Source organism: Ceratina calcarata, unplaced genomic scaffold (genome assembly GCF_001652005.2).
Source record: "Ceratina calcarata isolate Rehan_Ccalc_2016 unplaced genomic scaffold, ASM165200v1 scaffold154.2, whole genome shotgun sequence".
NCBI classification, from domain to species: domain Eukaryota; kingdom Metazoa; phylum Arthropoda; class Insecta; order Hymenoptera; family Apidae; genus Ceratina; species Ceratina calcarata.
The window spans coordinates 109,763-125,422 of NW_017136637.1; the positions used below are offsets into that span (position 1 = coordinate 109,763).

At 43.6% G+C, this 15,660-nt stretch overlaps 1 protein-coding gene across 3 annotated transcripts in view; it reads right to left on the bottom strand.

The window, feature by feature from the left end:
* The window catches only part of LOC108632334 (receptor-type guanylate cyclase Gyc76C), a 60,431-nt gene that overhangs the window by 43,046 nt on the left and 1,725 nt on the right, over positions 1 to 15,660 (bottom strand). For 2 of the 3 annotated variants that reach the window (XM_018036836.2, XM_026819576.1), the window contains exons 1-2: positions 10,866 to 11,383; positions 2,213 to 2,332 (exon numbers count right to left, since the gene is read on the bottom strand). The gene's annotated coding sequence lies outside the window, so the exon portion shown is untranslated. Of the gene's footprint in view, positions 1 to 2,212; positions 2,333 to 10,865; positions 11,384 to 15,660 lie in introns of those variants that run through there. The other variant, XM_026819577.1, reaches the window with a different exon arrangement.

The window sequence follows — 15,660 nt, forward strand, 5'->3', positions numbered from 1 at the left end:
ACTACTATTAATGACGAATTCATAAATGAATTTCTGATATCGATTTTTATATGCTCATCGTGTACATGGTTGTAGACAATCGGGCAGCGCGTGCGCCGCTATAAATTGCTATAATTCTGTAAATTCCGTGCAAGTATCTCACCCTGTATCTCGGCTCGGTGCATTCTAGTCGGACGCGTAATTACAAACTGACGTTTCTATAAATTCGTGCTGGTTCAGTATCGTTACGATTCTCGCCGGGTTAACGCCTTTCTCTGCGGCTGCAATTATGTGCCTGGAAACCTACTAATCTTCTGACACGCGGATAGCATCCGTGAGACGGAGTAATCTAATCGGTTTCGCAACAGGATCGAGGAGAAACAGAATTTATCGAACGAATTCAATGAGAATATAAAAGGATCTTTCATTCTCTACTTTCTGGGGACACTTAGTCCACCGCTGATGATCCTTCAGATTTCTTGTTTCCGTAAAATGGACTTTGTGGTTCATTTTACGCATTGAAATAGGAAATTTCATGAATTTTAGAATAATTTCATGAATCCTTAAAGCCTTTCACGGGCAAATTGAAAAGAAAATACATAATATTGAACACTATTTTCACAAAAATACAAATTTTTTTACTAACTCGCTGGAATATGAGACCCAATGAATAGAGGGATTTCTGTGTAGTTTTATTCCGAGAGTCAGAAAAACCAGCTAGAGTTGAAAGATCGTTCAGTAAACTGAGATATAAAAAACTAAACAACGAATACTATTAGTCATAGTAAGTTGCATGAAAATACAATATTAGCATTTAAACATAAAAAAGCTGCAAACAAGATATGAAAGAGATAGTTAATGATCTTACAAATTTTACAGCAAGAAACATTGTTCATTTTTAAGTCATCGATTTATTTAATGTATTTGATAAGAATCACGTTTTTTCATTTTTTATCAACAAAGGGGTGGAGCGTTCTCTGACGATGCTTACATAAAAACCCGATATTTCTAGCTGATTAACTTATTTTCTCATACGGAAAATATTTCAAATACAATCGTCTGTTTTTTAACGTAACCTGCTCTTTCACGGTACGAAACAATTTTTTGGTTGCTTTTTGCACGCTCTGAAATTCATAGCCACCGTGTTTCGCCTGTGCACTGCCCCGTAGGGTGGGAGTGGGTGATTCAACCACCGGTCTTTTACCATGAATGGCATCGCATTGTTCCATGCTTCCGTGTAACGCACGCACACGCCAGAATTCTACAGAAGTAGCTCTATCGCGTAGGTACATACATATATACGTACGTTTTATCCGCGTACGATGTTCGTGACTGGTTTTATCGCCGGCAGGCCCTTAGCTCGCCGCTCGAACCTACACGCGAGAGAAGCGATCGCGCGAAAACACGCGTTTACTCGCGGCGCTTTCCGCTCGGACCGCGAGAACGTTCTTGAAACTCGACCACCCTAAATTCTCCCGTGCCTCGACCTTAACCATGGGAACGCTACATTTAACGACCTTTGTTTAACGACCAGCCAGTTAAAGTTCTATTTTTCTGATCACGTTCCGAGCCACGTGACCGGCAGCTAATCAGAAAAAAAAACGGATAATTGTTTTGCGAACCTTTGGACGCGAATAGCAAGAGAGAAATTTATAATCAAGTTGTTATTCTCATAGCATAATTCTAAATAAAACAATTATTTCTTATTTTATACGATAATGGCGCGATGTAATAAAAAAGCATGAACCATAAGAATTTCCATCCGCGCGTATGCTTTGACGGAATACGCGTGTTCCGCTGCGTTGGCAGAAGAACAGCGCGGCTAAAATGCACCCGCGAAGAGGACGGGCGTGTTTGCGGTCCCATGTCGGACGTGGACCGAGATAACACGTTAAAATAGTGCGGCAACGGACGATAACACGCATTTAGAATATCTGCCGCAGTGTCGTTCCTCGCCGCGATATTAAATCGCGCGCCTCTCTATATAATTGCAATGATTCAAACGGCTAACACCCTTCATCGCCGTCAACGTACTCAGATAGGAGATGAAAGGAGGAATGGAGAAAAGGAATGAGGCGTAATGTCGTGCATGCCTGCGTAAGAGCGCGCGGGCGCGAGGTGGTACCGCGATAATGATAAATTATGGGGAATTATAATAGCCGCTACCAGCCGAGGTCGTTTACACGTGTTGCTTAACCCGGGAGAAATTAGCTACTTTCTTCAATTATCTTACCTAAGCAACATGGCAGAGTAACTTCAGGGGGAAGATCGTCGGTGCTTGGACGCTATATCACGAGCATGCTGATGCCAATCGGTACTCTTCGCGGTTTCAGCCTGAACTTCTAACAGCCACCTGAAACAATGTCGAGTTGGAACTCGTTTTACTTGCATTGACGTTTCATATTTGGGACACGAAGGTAATGTCGATTCGAATGTCCGCGATCTCTCAGAGTAAACAAGTTATAAACATTACATGCATAATGTGTTGGAGAGATCATTGGAACACTTGCTGTGTAGTCGTAAAAACCATGCAAAAATATCATTACGATATTAATTTTTAAATTTATTTTCAAGCCGTCAGAGTAATAAAGAAATGAACAGAGGCAGACTTTAGAAATAAGGAATACCATTTATGTATGAATTCCTCATTAAGCCTCCTCCTATTATATTATATAGGTAAGAATTTTATAAATCTTATTCCTCAATAAATATCATCTCTTCTCAAAGTTTGTCGCTTCGAATATTGGACAAAGTTATTTATTGCATTTTTTAAACTTTTGTCAGTGATCTTACGGCTCGTGCAATCTTAAATGTAATTAGCGTCAATTAAAGCGACACTCGGATTTCTAATCATTCGGAACCAGATTATGTCACCTGTTGGCACGCCGACGATTTTAATCGATTGGTTCACGCGACCGCCCGGAGCGACTCCCATCTCGTTTCCATTACAATTTTTCTCTCGTCCTGCTCTCTTTTTCTCGTTCACGGTTTACGTAACGAATGAGGATCGTGTATTAATTACAGCGAGCAGCTGCGTCGCGGCCATGAGAAAAAGTTGCGCCAGGTTGCATCTTCGATTTACAAGCAGATCGAACGAGATTGTCGCGATAATTAGAATATAAAGGCTTAATTTTCTTTAGGTCTAAGAATTGGCTTAGCATTCAGTCACGGTTCGACAAAAACTAGATCCGACTTTCCTCGGTAATAGATCAAGGTCTATCGTGGACTACTTTCAACAGGTCCGCTGCTCCTTTGTTCAAACGCAGCGACTCCACTGTTTTGAAACTCCAAATACATTTAAGATAATCGTTCAATGCATCGTATACCATGCATTTTAATATGAATATGAACAAATGTTTTAACGTATTTCCTGGCGAGTCTCTTAATTCGTAAGTGGGAGGCGAACGTTTTCCACTAAGGGATCAGCGAGGTTCCTACAGGGAATCGAGCTGGGAACACCCACATAGCCCGTGGAAGATACAGGGGACGTAGGTGATTTCGCTATTCCGCTGCATCGGATAAGAGAGACGGGGCAGAGTCCCGATATAGACCTGCTGTAGGTAATAGTTCGGTAGGTGGTAGTGGTAGCGCGAGCGGTAGGACCGGTAGGTTTGGTTTACTTCAAGCTCGTTGCGTCCAGCCGGTTCACCACTTTTCTTCTTTCCCTCTTCCTTTTTTAGTCCCGGGCCATTTTTCTCCTTTTTGCCCTGCCCCCTTCTGCTATTTCCTCGCTGGTTCATGATTCTCCTACCGCTTCTTGTCGGCCACCCTTCTTTCATCTTTCACTTTCTTCCCCCGTTCGCTCCAATTTCGAACGCGTTTATTTTATCAAAAAGTTTGGCTTCAAATTGTTTCCCCCGGCTTCCGTGAAATATTGGAATTGCCGCTGCCCCGGCCGTACCCGGTCAGTCTACGTCCAGCGCAAAAAGGAACGGAAGGAGGCAGAATTGCTCTTGGGAATGGTGGGAACGGAAAGAAAATCTCGAAGAAGCTCTTTGTAGATACCGACGACTTTGATAGAGGCGTGTCCACGTCGACAACCTACCATCAGGATGAATAAGCATATCTTTATGAGATCTGGACAAACCGCGAGCCTCCCTCGCGTTTTTACTTTTTAAATAACCCGCGAATCTTAAAAGCTCTCGGACCTCGACGAAACAAAAAATGGCCAAGTTCCTTTTTTCTAATCGCCGACCGGAGACAATCTCGTAACCTTTAGATTACCTTCGAAATGTTAAAAGTCTTTTACGATCGTATTACAATATTCCAATGGCAAAACAGGAGGTGACTCAACTTCAGAATTCTCGGATATTCAGGACGACATCCCGGCGGCTAGCATTAACCAGAAACGCGTGTTGCATAATGCGCAATGAAAATACACGCTACTATTACCTTACTTAATTACCGCATTATCATACTACCTTGTAACACCGATTACCATTTCTACTACGCTCACTTTTGTTACCCAATTTATTACCAAACAGCATAACCATCGCGCGCCGTTCCATTATCCCGCCGGTAAAAAACGAATTGGTTTTAACGCGCTTGCGCTCGCTCGTGCTATCAGGAAAAAGAGCTCACAAATCAAACGGCTGGCGGATAGCCGCGGCGGTGCAATACGCAGCCGCGCGTTTACGAGCAAGTATCAATTGTTTCAGCAATAAGAAACTCTATCTGACGGAATCTCCATCGCCGGGACAATATTCATTATTATATTACATCATTGCGTAATCGACGTTTACGGTTTTATGGAAGTGGCCTCGCGCGCGACCGGCAAACTCGAAGACGGGAATCGGAGCCGCTCGGGAGCTCACGGATTCCGTCGATCGCTGGCAGACATGCTGGCAGCACCAGGATTTCCCGGTATTCGCTGCAACTTGAACGACGTGCACGTGAAAGGGAAGGAAAGTGTGCTCCTGCGCTACTTGTTACATGGATTCATCCATTATCGATATATACTGTTTAAAAAAATAGTGGCATCACGAAATTTCCGTCGAAAATCGCACACGATAATCATTCTTTTTTAATTTAAGACGACGAATCAAACTTTCATTTGCCATAAACGACATTACTGAAAGTCTGTGCGCGTTACCAAACTGCGGATTTCTAAATTTTAAAAGTGCCCTTAAATTTAAACGTTCTCTGTCGTAATATTGTAAAAATCTCTGAATAGTTTTAATTTAAAAGAAAATTCATCATAATGCAATAATTTGTTGCCGAGAAATCATCTTCCAACGTTGGACAATTTTTTTTAATTGTTTCTCTGGAAATTCTCGAAGAAGAAAGAAAATTCCCATCGGACAAGGGTTGTTAAGCCCGTTTCGCATGGAACTAGTTCTAACGGAGTTTTATGCGGACCGCGGTGGACCAGTTTTGCGGCCGTCAATGAAGAGCACTGTAGATACATACACGAGAGCGCACTCGAAGAGGGACTTGCACATTGCCCAGAGAGAGAGAACCAGTCATTGGCCGATCGCGTCACGGACCAAAAGAGGACGACCGCCGGTCGGCTCGTTTCGAATGGTTCGCCATGAGACGATCGCTTCTCTCTTTGTCTCTCCCCGGCGCTTCTCCTTATCAAACACACGTTTATTTACGTATACGTACGCGCCATATACAAACGCGCGCACGCGATTCTCTGTCTCCTTCATCCCCTTCTATCCCGCAACATTTACTCTTCTTTTTAGCCTTCTATCCTTGCGCACGTCTCTCTTCGTCGAAGAGATGCATCTTCGTCCTTCTTTCCCGGTCGCGCTCCTCTCTTTTCATTGGTCTCTCCTCATTGCAAAGTGCCGTAATATTCTCCTGCCGGAGTTATTTTCGTCGCGCTCACCCAACCAGCTCTCCCGAGGCGGCATTGCACGGGTTGCTCTCCGCGCATTGTCTCGGGGCCCCTGCCGGACTAACTGGATTTCCAGGCTAGCAAGGCGATCGCCAATCTTCCCACTTCGCCTTTGTCTCTCCTCTCCTAAACGCCCGCCGAGGATTTTGCTCCCTTTTTAATCAAACCGGAGCATTCGGTCCTTCTTTGGGTGGTCTCTGCATTTATTATTACTAATTTTATGCAAAATAAAACATTTAGGTTTCGAGTACACTTATAATGGGTAAACATCCGCAGTTTAATTATAACAACCTATGTAAAACTGTTTTTATACGATATGATACGTAATTTCCAATTAGCCTCGCTTAATGATTTAAACTCGAATTCCTTCGATCGCGGAGGAGCATCCTCGTTCGAGAGGCACTCGAGAAGAAGCGGTCGGTAAACCACAGTGCCGCTTTTAGAACTCGTTAAATACATCTGCAGATCGTTAATCGGGCTCTGAATGAAAGGAACATCATGATCAGCCGAGACAACCGTGCTCGTAATCTCTCATAGTGTGCGGACGCGTGTACACAACGGTGTATACAGAAGCACGTGTGTGAGTGGCACTCGTTACTTAATGGTTACTTATGTCGGCGCATTACTCGTTAGTCATTACTCAACCCTTACGCCGTTACACGCAGCAGCGCTTTCGATATTCACCGGATCCCTTAAACCCAACGCACCGCATGTATTCATCGAACATTGAAGACTAATCGCAAAACCTTGTGACACGTATTAATTCTGATTTTTATGTATCTTTGCTCGGTTCATTTTATAAAACGAATTTTCATTACATACAAGACAATAAAATTTTTTTATACGATGTTCTACGTACTTTATAGTATAATACTTGAGAAGAGAACATTCTGTCTGATGTTCGCAGACTTGGATATACCTGTGTTAAGCAGAAGCATACAGATATTGTACGTAGAACCGTACTATTGCATAACGCATGAACGACGTCGGCTTTGATAACGATAAAATTCTATTATCGCAAAGGTTTCGTGCACCGTTTTTGCCTATTGACTAGTCGAGCTACGCTTCGGCGAGCCATGTGTAATAACGACTATTAAACGATTTAGAACCGTCTCATCAGCAACGAATTAAGAGCGAGGAGAAAAACGACGTTTCTATTCCGCTGCTATAAAAGATTCGTAAAAACTGTGCAATCATGATCGCTTAGGTCATCCCACGTTTTATTAATTTCCCCCGAACGCACAGGTCAATCGTGCAATTTCAGTGCTCGCGCGAAGCATGTAGGGCTAATTACGTCCATTAAGCACGGCGAATACTTAGCTTAACTGATTAATTAGAAAGCACGCGTGTTTTTTTCTTCCCGCGCCTCGTGCTCGAGCGGGATTGCGGTCGAAGAAGATCGTTTTCTTTCGATTCCGATCGAGATACGTCCGTGTCGGATTATCTATCCCCATCTGACAGGCTAATCGATCTCTCGCCGCGATTTCGTTTCTTTCCGTTCGTTTTGCGGGAAAATCTGCTCCGGGGCTTAAGCGGGTATACAGGATGGGCTAGCAATATAGAATTGCTCACGAGGGAGTCGCTATTATGTCTAGAAAAAAATATATAAACGCTGATACAAATATGTTTGCTACGCATTTTACAATCGTGTTTAATCCTTATGCACGCAGCCGTTAAAATTTATCCTCACATAACGATTATTCTGTTACTTTTAATCCACACTGTATGTAACCGTACTAATCCCTAGGGACATGTTCACGAGTATACAAAGTTGCATCTTGTGCGTGATGTTAAACTGCTTAATTGGCATTAGATGCGTCGTTGATCATACATCTACAGCTACCGTATCTCGGATCTCGAGATAAAAGGGAGAACGAGAGCAAGAACGAGAGGAAAGAGTGAGGCGCGGGGCCGAAAGTGTAGCGGTTTCCCTCGAGATTTATTGCCAGCGCGCGCAATTTACGCGCGTGTACCCTGAACTGAAATTATGCAAAACAGTCGCGGCCTGACAAGTGGCATTTTTATTGGTATACCCCATTATAAAATATCTGGTAGGTGTGTGACTGTGTGTAGCGCGAGCCTCGCTTTTCGCGTGTTTTATAACCGCGGTTTCCCCGCGTATATACGCGGTGGTCCGAGCGAAGCGAAACGAGCCGCTTTAATAAAGTTGTAAATAGCCTTTTTTTACAGGTGTCCCGCCGGCTTTTAATCCTCCTTCGTTAAGCGCCGCTGTTTTTCTTCGGGATTCATTTACGGTCCACCGACACGTGTCCTATTTTTCTTTCCACTCTGACATCGAATACCTGCCTCTTGCTCGACTGTCTGGTTAAGGTTGTACATACGTTCAAGGGCGGAAAAAGTAATTGGAACAAAAACGATTAATTGAAATGCAAATCGCGTAGACATTAATCAAGCGTAACGCGGAACACTGAACATTTCCAAAGGTCTGAATTCCCTTTTCGCGACAGAGTAACGGGGCGTACCATAAATTTTATTTGAGAAACGCGACTGAATCGACGTGACGCCAAGCACGGGCCACCTGTTTCTAACAATGTTGCAGCTCGGACAGCGGTATAGCGGTCAACAAAGAGGTTAAGCATCGACGTTCGGAATAATTAAGTTCATTAAAACGTCTCTCGTGCTCGGTCGTTGTTCCACCGAGTCGCTTTTGAACCGCGCACGATGAAAAGCTATTGTTTGGCCGCCGACAACCGGCTGGCATCTCTCCTGGACAATATTTATCGTTGCAACCTTTGCTCCGTAGCAAATTTTATTTTCTCGAATCGCGAGCCGGCCGAGATGCAGCTCCAACGCGAGAACAACCGATGCAACATTGACCTCCCCTTTTATGCATCCCATTTCCATTTCGACAAATATTTTTACTCATTTATATTCACAAATATTCGAATTTCGCATAATAATAATAAACACCTGGCAAAAAGGTTGTTATTCGCACTAATACGAAACCTGTAATTCGCACTAATAAGAATATTTAAGTAGACGTGCGAACATTCTTTAAATATTTTATTAAAAACTCGTTGCCAGTAAAATAAAAAATACGTATGGGTAGAATATTTAATGATAGACAGATGGCCGACGGATCTATTTTCCGATCTGGACATGGACTCGTTGCGTGAATCGCGTCGGTGTTCGTCGTACGTGCAAGAATTTATCGGGGCACAGATATGATACACGCATCTGACTGAAAGGCGCTCCCGATATCCGGATCGTGTAACGTGTACTGTTTACATTTTCGTTAACTCCTGTTCAATTGTAGTCTCTAAAACGTAACAGAAACACTGATAACGAGCCCCGACGAATTTTTCTGACGTCTGTACATATAACGAAACCATGACTCAGCTTTGACACGCGCGAATTTGAAAATAAAATGTTTTTCACAAAAATTAATTAACACCAAAACCTGGGAAATACGGTCGGGACGTAGAATGGGCAATTAATGGATTCTAATATAGATACATCGTTATTACACTATATAGAAGAATTTGCAGTGAAGTTAATTAATTCGGCTGAGGATATCAGGAGACGAGACAAGACGAACAAGTCGAAACGCGAAAAGTCTCGTTGGAAATTTTCCTCTACGTTCACTCTTATCTGCTCGTTAAGTAAACTGTTAATGGTTAGAATACGGTGGACCCTGGGACGCGATACATCGGAGAAACGTTGTCGCTTCAGTATACACGCTGCATCAAGTATGTGTACGACAGATCGTGCTCATCATATTAGCATCGGGGGATTAATTAATTAAATCGAATCTTCGATCCCCGAGTACGAAGTATGCTAAATAATATTCATATACTTGGGTATGTGACTGCAAGAATCGGGTGTTTTCATTAAGAAACGGGATCACGTGTAAATTGTATTTGTTTTAGTTTCTTAGGATCGCTCCGTTTGCTTTCGTATACGTCAGAGATTTGTGTATCAGAGCCAAGCGACGAAAATACGTACACACATACGTCGCCACGATACGCCGATTAACGAGAGCAAATACACTACATTGTATGCAACGCGCGGACACGGGACCTTCTCGTGGATATAAGTACAACAAAACATTCTTTCCGGTGAACTCTTTACCGCTGCGCGATTAATCACTGCTATTTAATACACGCGTCGTAAACGCGTACACGCGACGACGACGACGACAATGACGACGACGTAACGAAAATACACTGGCGCGTGAAAACTCGTTCGCTACCTCATTCCCTCAACTGTGAAACGCAATAGAACTGCATCAACACGCGTGCATATCGCCGTATAGACACGCTGTTCCGGAAATACATGGCACAAAGAAATTTGAGATTTCCATCACAAGGCGCGTGTCACCCAACCGCGAAATTTCGTCGCTAACTCATAGTCGTGTTTTAAAACGTTGTAATGCAACAAAAATTTCAATGCATGAATCAAAGCGCTCGCAGATATTGTGACATTTACGTGTAAATTGAATTAAGCTCGGTTTGACGTAAATTTAACGAGATACGCGAGCTGGAAATTGTTTAACTCGTGGCTGTGAGACGCAGTGTAAGAGATTTGACACGCGCCCTTGTTATCAGCAAGGAACCGACCTTTCCGCCGAACCGAGAGATCGCCGGCCGAACGGAGCTCGGCCGCGCGCAATGTACAATTACAAAATCATCGTTCCGCTGCACGCGCGCGCATGGATCGGAGGAAGTGACACTCGGGAATTTTTGTCAGAGGAATTTCCTCTGCAGCTGGCGCTCGTCCAATCGTTTACTCTAGCGAATGCCCGATAGAAACAGAGTCGCGTCCACCCGTGTGTACCGGCGGCACTGTTCCCGCCGGGATCTCTCTCACGTTAGATGGAGGAAAATAAAAGAGCGAGAGGGACGGCGCGTGTTTGTGTTTGTGTGGCGACGCTTGGCGCAATGGTGGAAAAGAGAGAGGAAAAGTACAAAACAGAAAGGGGGAAGATCAGACAGGCAGGAGAGAGAAGAAAGTGAGGAGGATGGAGGAAAGACGATAGCAAGGTGGGGAGTCTTTACACGGGGTGCACACGGTTCTCTGTTACCTGCGACTCGTGGCCGTGTCCAGCATGGTAATCCAATACGTCGGATGGGGGGCTATCTCGTCATCCCTGCGGGTCTCTCGGTGACCGATCGCGAAAAGTCATCGAGAACTTCACTTTTAAACTGCAGTTTCCCGTCCTCCGTCTGCTTCCCTTTTCGCGGCACTGCCCGTTGGAAGTAGAAAAAAAAAAGAATCACTCCACTCTCACGCGACCGCTGGATCTCGTGCACGTACGTTAGCGGGAACGCGGAAGGACGCCTTTACTGGCGCGAAGAAGTCGCACTCATCCGATCAGTTTCTTTCGCCTTCGTCCTTTCCCCGTTTTTATAAACGGTAAGTGCCAAGCCGAAGCGTGCTCGCGAGTGATAGACGTGCACGACGGTACACCACACGCTCGTTTTGCATTGGCAGTACGCGGCGACGGAATCGCGGACTCGTTTTACGAAACGCGGCACCGAGACAAACCAATTGTCATGCCCTTAACAAACGACCGTACGCAAGCAGAGGCCGCAATATACTGAACGAACACATGATCCGGAGGGGGCCTAGTGTCACCGCGCGCCGCGAAGGTGGCGCCACGGCAGCGGCGCTTCGATCGAGATCGGTGTGCCGACACGGGGACGTTCGAAAATGCCGGTGAACAATTTTCCCTCCGCTCATGGAAATTGCCGTGAAATCGTGGCGAGTGTCGCGGATACACGTGTGTGACCCGGAATTTCGCAGCCTCGTCGCAGCAGACAATTGAATGTGCTCGAGCGGCCGGTGTCAAGCAACTGCCAAGGACGACGCACGGTATACCGATCGGAGCTGGTGGATTAACGTAAGTCGATGTTTATTACAGTCACAATTTGCACGATTCCGAGACTATTCGAGAGTCGTCCCGATTTATCGTGACTTTAAATACCGTACTGTCAGATTCACGGAATTCTGTTATATTTATGTTGGGAGATTCTATTTGCTAAACACAGCGTACAATTATCTAGTGTGTGCTAGTGGGGTCCATTTATGGGAGCACGTAACAGGTTAAAAGAAGTTTCGTTGTTTTCGTGACAATGAGAGGTAAGTCACAGTGATGCAAGTCTATTAAAATTCTATATAGTTCATAGAAGCATGAGTTTTAAATCAGGTGCCATAATAAATTCTTAAAGTAGAAAACAGTGAGGAACAGTAATTGAACTGGTGTGTCTTGCTATAAGAAATGGTGATGATAAATCGACTAAACCTAAGCCCTGTTTTTGTTGGCAGTGATCCTAAGTGATTTCCACGATTATGTACTTAAATAAGTAGAATCTTTAGTAACTTTAGTTTAGCATGAAGTGAAATGGAGCAAGTAAGATGAGTCAAGATTTATTGCATGTTTTCTTTTATTAGTGTTTGGACTCTAAGAATGCTATGCAAGCCGCAGTTTGCCTGAAAAGTGACTTACACCGCTATGACTTTCACCACTTAAATTGTAGCTGAACGGAAACACGATCGAACTTCGAATACAGTATCACGTCAGGATAAATCAATTGAATCGATGACAGAAATTTTCGTCATCGGTTTGGGGGATGAATAATTCCAGAATATTTTTAGATACTGAAGAATTTGATATTGATCACAATCACAAGGTTTCTTGTTAACCTTGTGTATTTTTACGACCTAAAACGAAAAATGTTGTATAGAGATTGAAGACGTGCATTCGTAATAAGTTACATGACATATTATTTAAAATAACATCATCAATATTGCGCTATCGCCGCATTAACATTTTTCCAATTACTATTAGTTTTTCGACGAAGTTATTAGTAAACTGCTAGCGTTTCGTTCCATAAAAGTAATAACGTTTACGAGAAATAACGCGTTGATTGAATTGTATTGTTTGAAAATCTGTAATCTGCCCGATGTAATCTTGTTTACAAGACGCAGTTAAGAGGACTAGAAGCATATATTTACTTATTCTCACCGAACGCTTTGCTCTCTGCTTACGTATGTATATGGAATTGCGATTGATAGTGAAAGCAGTTTTATCAGCGCGGGATACGTACCTAGTACCTACATTACTAAGCCTCGCTTTTATTTTTCCCAACTCATCTAATTTTTTCGTGCTAGCTAATTGCCGGGCTTAACTGTCTGTAAACTGCTATTACACGCAAGATTTCAATGAGCAAGTGCTACATCAGCGAACGCGTTAACGTACGATTCGCGGTTAATGTACGATGTAATAGCGCACGGCATAATCAACGACTGCCTCTATTATACGCGTTCATTGCTAATGCACGTGATCCTCGGCGATAATATGAGGCAGAGAAACGCGAAATCAGAATGTTAAGAAGTTTTATACTAAATAACTCTGACCTCTTTTATAGGACATTTTTTACATCGTCTGTAATATAATTTTGCATCTTTCTATCAAACTAAAGATTCCCTCGAGTGAAAGACGGTCACGCTTCCTTCTCGGAGCAACGGACCGTCCCCCTATCTCGTTCAATTAATTTCTCGGCCGAGTTCGTTTGTACCTCTCTTCCTCCCGCTATCTTCCTATAAATTTTCCGATGTTGCAGCGTCACTTTCTGCACCCACGATAAAATTCCTCTACCCTGCCTGTGACACGTTTTTCGGCCACGTACATCCCGTTGTCGGGTCTCGCGCTTCCTCAGTCTCGTTCTCGCGCGTTTACAGCCTGGGGAGTCGAACTATTCAGAAAGCAGAAACATCAATTTACCACGGGCGTGTGTACACAACCACAGTTAGCAACAGTGACGTAGGGACGACGCACAGAAGCGCCGATTGGCTGCTAAAACAGTTGCTATCTTATCTTTTTCCCCGTGAGTGTCAACACTCGCTGCTCCTCGTACAATGTTTAGCGCGGGACCGAGCTGCGTTAACTTTCGCGGGTAACAATTTTTCTCTCACGTCGACGTTTCTCTTCTTCCTTTCTCCTTTTCGACTACGCGTCTCGTGCTTCATAGAAAATAGCCTGTTGATTCCTATCAAGCGGTATGGAAACGCTTAATTGAACGCATTATCGAAGTAATAATTTTCTCACTGTTGAATACCGCAGCTAACGTTAGATAGACGAATCTCATATCGCGTAATCGTTCGCATTTTACACGTTCGAGCAAACTTATTATGAACGCTTACTAATCCGTACTTTAGATAATTTTTGTATACATATACAATAGACACACGAATGTGCAGAACATAAAAAATATCATTATTTTGTATCTGGATTTCATTTCTTCAATTGTTATCACAAATATTTTTGCATATCAGTGCACACGACTCGTTGATTTGTGTGATTTCGCGATTATTCATCGCGGGAAAGGCGCTCGCGAGTAGCGACGATGGAAATCAGGCTAAATGACACAGAGAGCGAGGCGTCGAATCGCGACAAGTTTATTTTCAGCTCGGTCTATGCTCGCGCATATCTTATGTAAAGTAACCGCGTGTTGTGCGTGGACAACAGGTCGTCCGTAGGCCGCAGGTGCGGGCGGCTCGTGGAAAGATGTGACACGTGACGAGGAGAAACGTTTAATAGGGAAAAGTAATAATGTTCTCATTACTATTTTTATACGTACTCTTCTCCATGTTTTATGCATGACATGATGCAGTCTGATTGTATCGTGAATTATGCACAAAATTTGAACATTAGCGTAAACATCGCATGAAGCACCTTTTCTTATAATTTATCTTTATAATTTCTTTTAATAAACTCGCAATTAGACCACGCTTATTTCCTTATCTATTCTCCACGCGCGTGCACAACGTTCTAATTGCTAGATGGTTTCTTTTTATTGGAGAGCATGTAGATCATTCTTCTTTCATCGAAAATTTTTACCGCTCGGGACGTATTGTTCTACGGCGGATGAAGATAATTCCGAGTCTATAAATAGACACGCGGCTGGCAGAAGGAGAGCCTAATAAAAGTGCTCTGCGGAGAGACCGTCCGCGTTCGAGCGTGAAGTCGAAATAACGCAGTGTCGCCGCTGCGATTAATATTTAAACGATTACATAGAATAGCGTAGTCGCTGGGAATGGGATTTACATTGCGGCAGGCCGTTGGCGGCGGAGAAAGGGGGCCCCGGCAGCACGGCTCGAATCCTTTTTGGTCGTCGGTTCAACCTCGGCCATTAGCGGTAACTGGTTGAAGAGTAATCGTACTCGTCACTTGTTGCCCGCCGCTAACGACGGATCATTTTGCAACATTGCTCCTGACCGGCGAACGATTCAACAACATCTCGTTCTCAGGAGGCAGATACAACCATTTGAAAATTGCGGCGCCGCTTGCAACCTGTATAAACAATCGGCCATTACGCACCCGTTATACGATAATCGTGGTTGACGTCAAATATTAAATGATTTCGCTGCGTGAATCAGGCTGTTTAAATTGTCCCGGCTTGATTGAATGATGGCCGCTCCTCTAAGTTGGCCGACAACCACTTCACCGTAAATAAGATGGTACCCCATTCTGTATAGAAGAGTTGCCTCGTTATACAGGGTGCTCGGATTCTTCGCAAAACTTTCTCGTCGACGAATTTCGAGACGCTTTCTTTATTCATTTATTAACATAAATCACGCCACTCTGTTATCGACCAAAGTAAGCGAAGTAAATTAATTCATTTATCTTTCGAGTATAACATTCTAATAGATGTGTTGTCCCATTGATCTCTGAGGGATTAAACCGAATACAAGTCGAATTATTACATCTTTCCAATTTGTCTCTGTTCTTGAAACGAGGAACTCGACTTTAGGACGTTTTGTATCAAGTTTACGAAAGACACCGCGAATAGTAAATTGCGCAATAAATTCAGAAG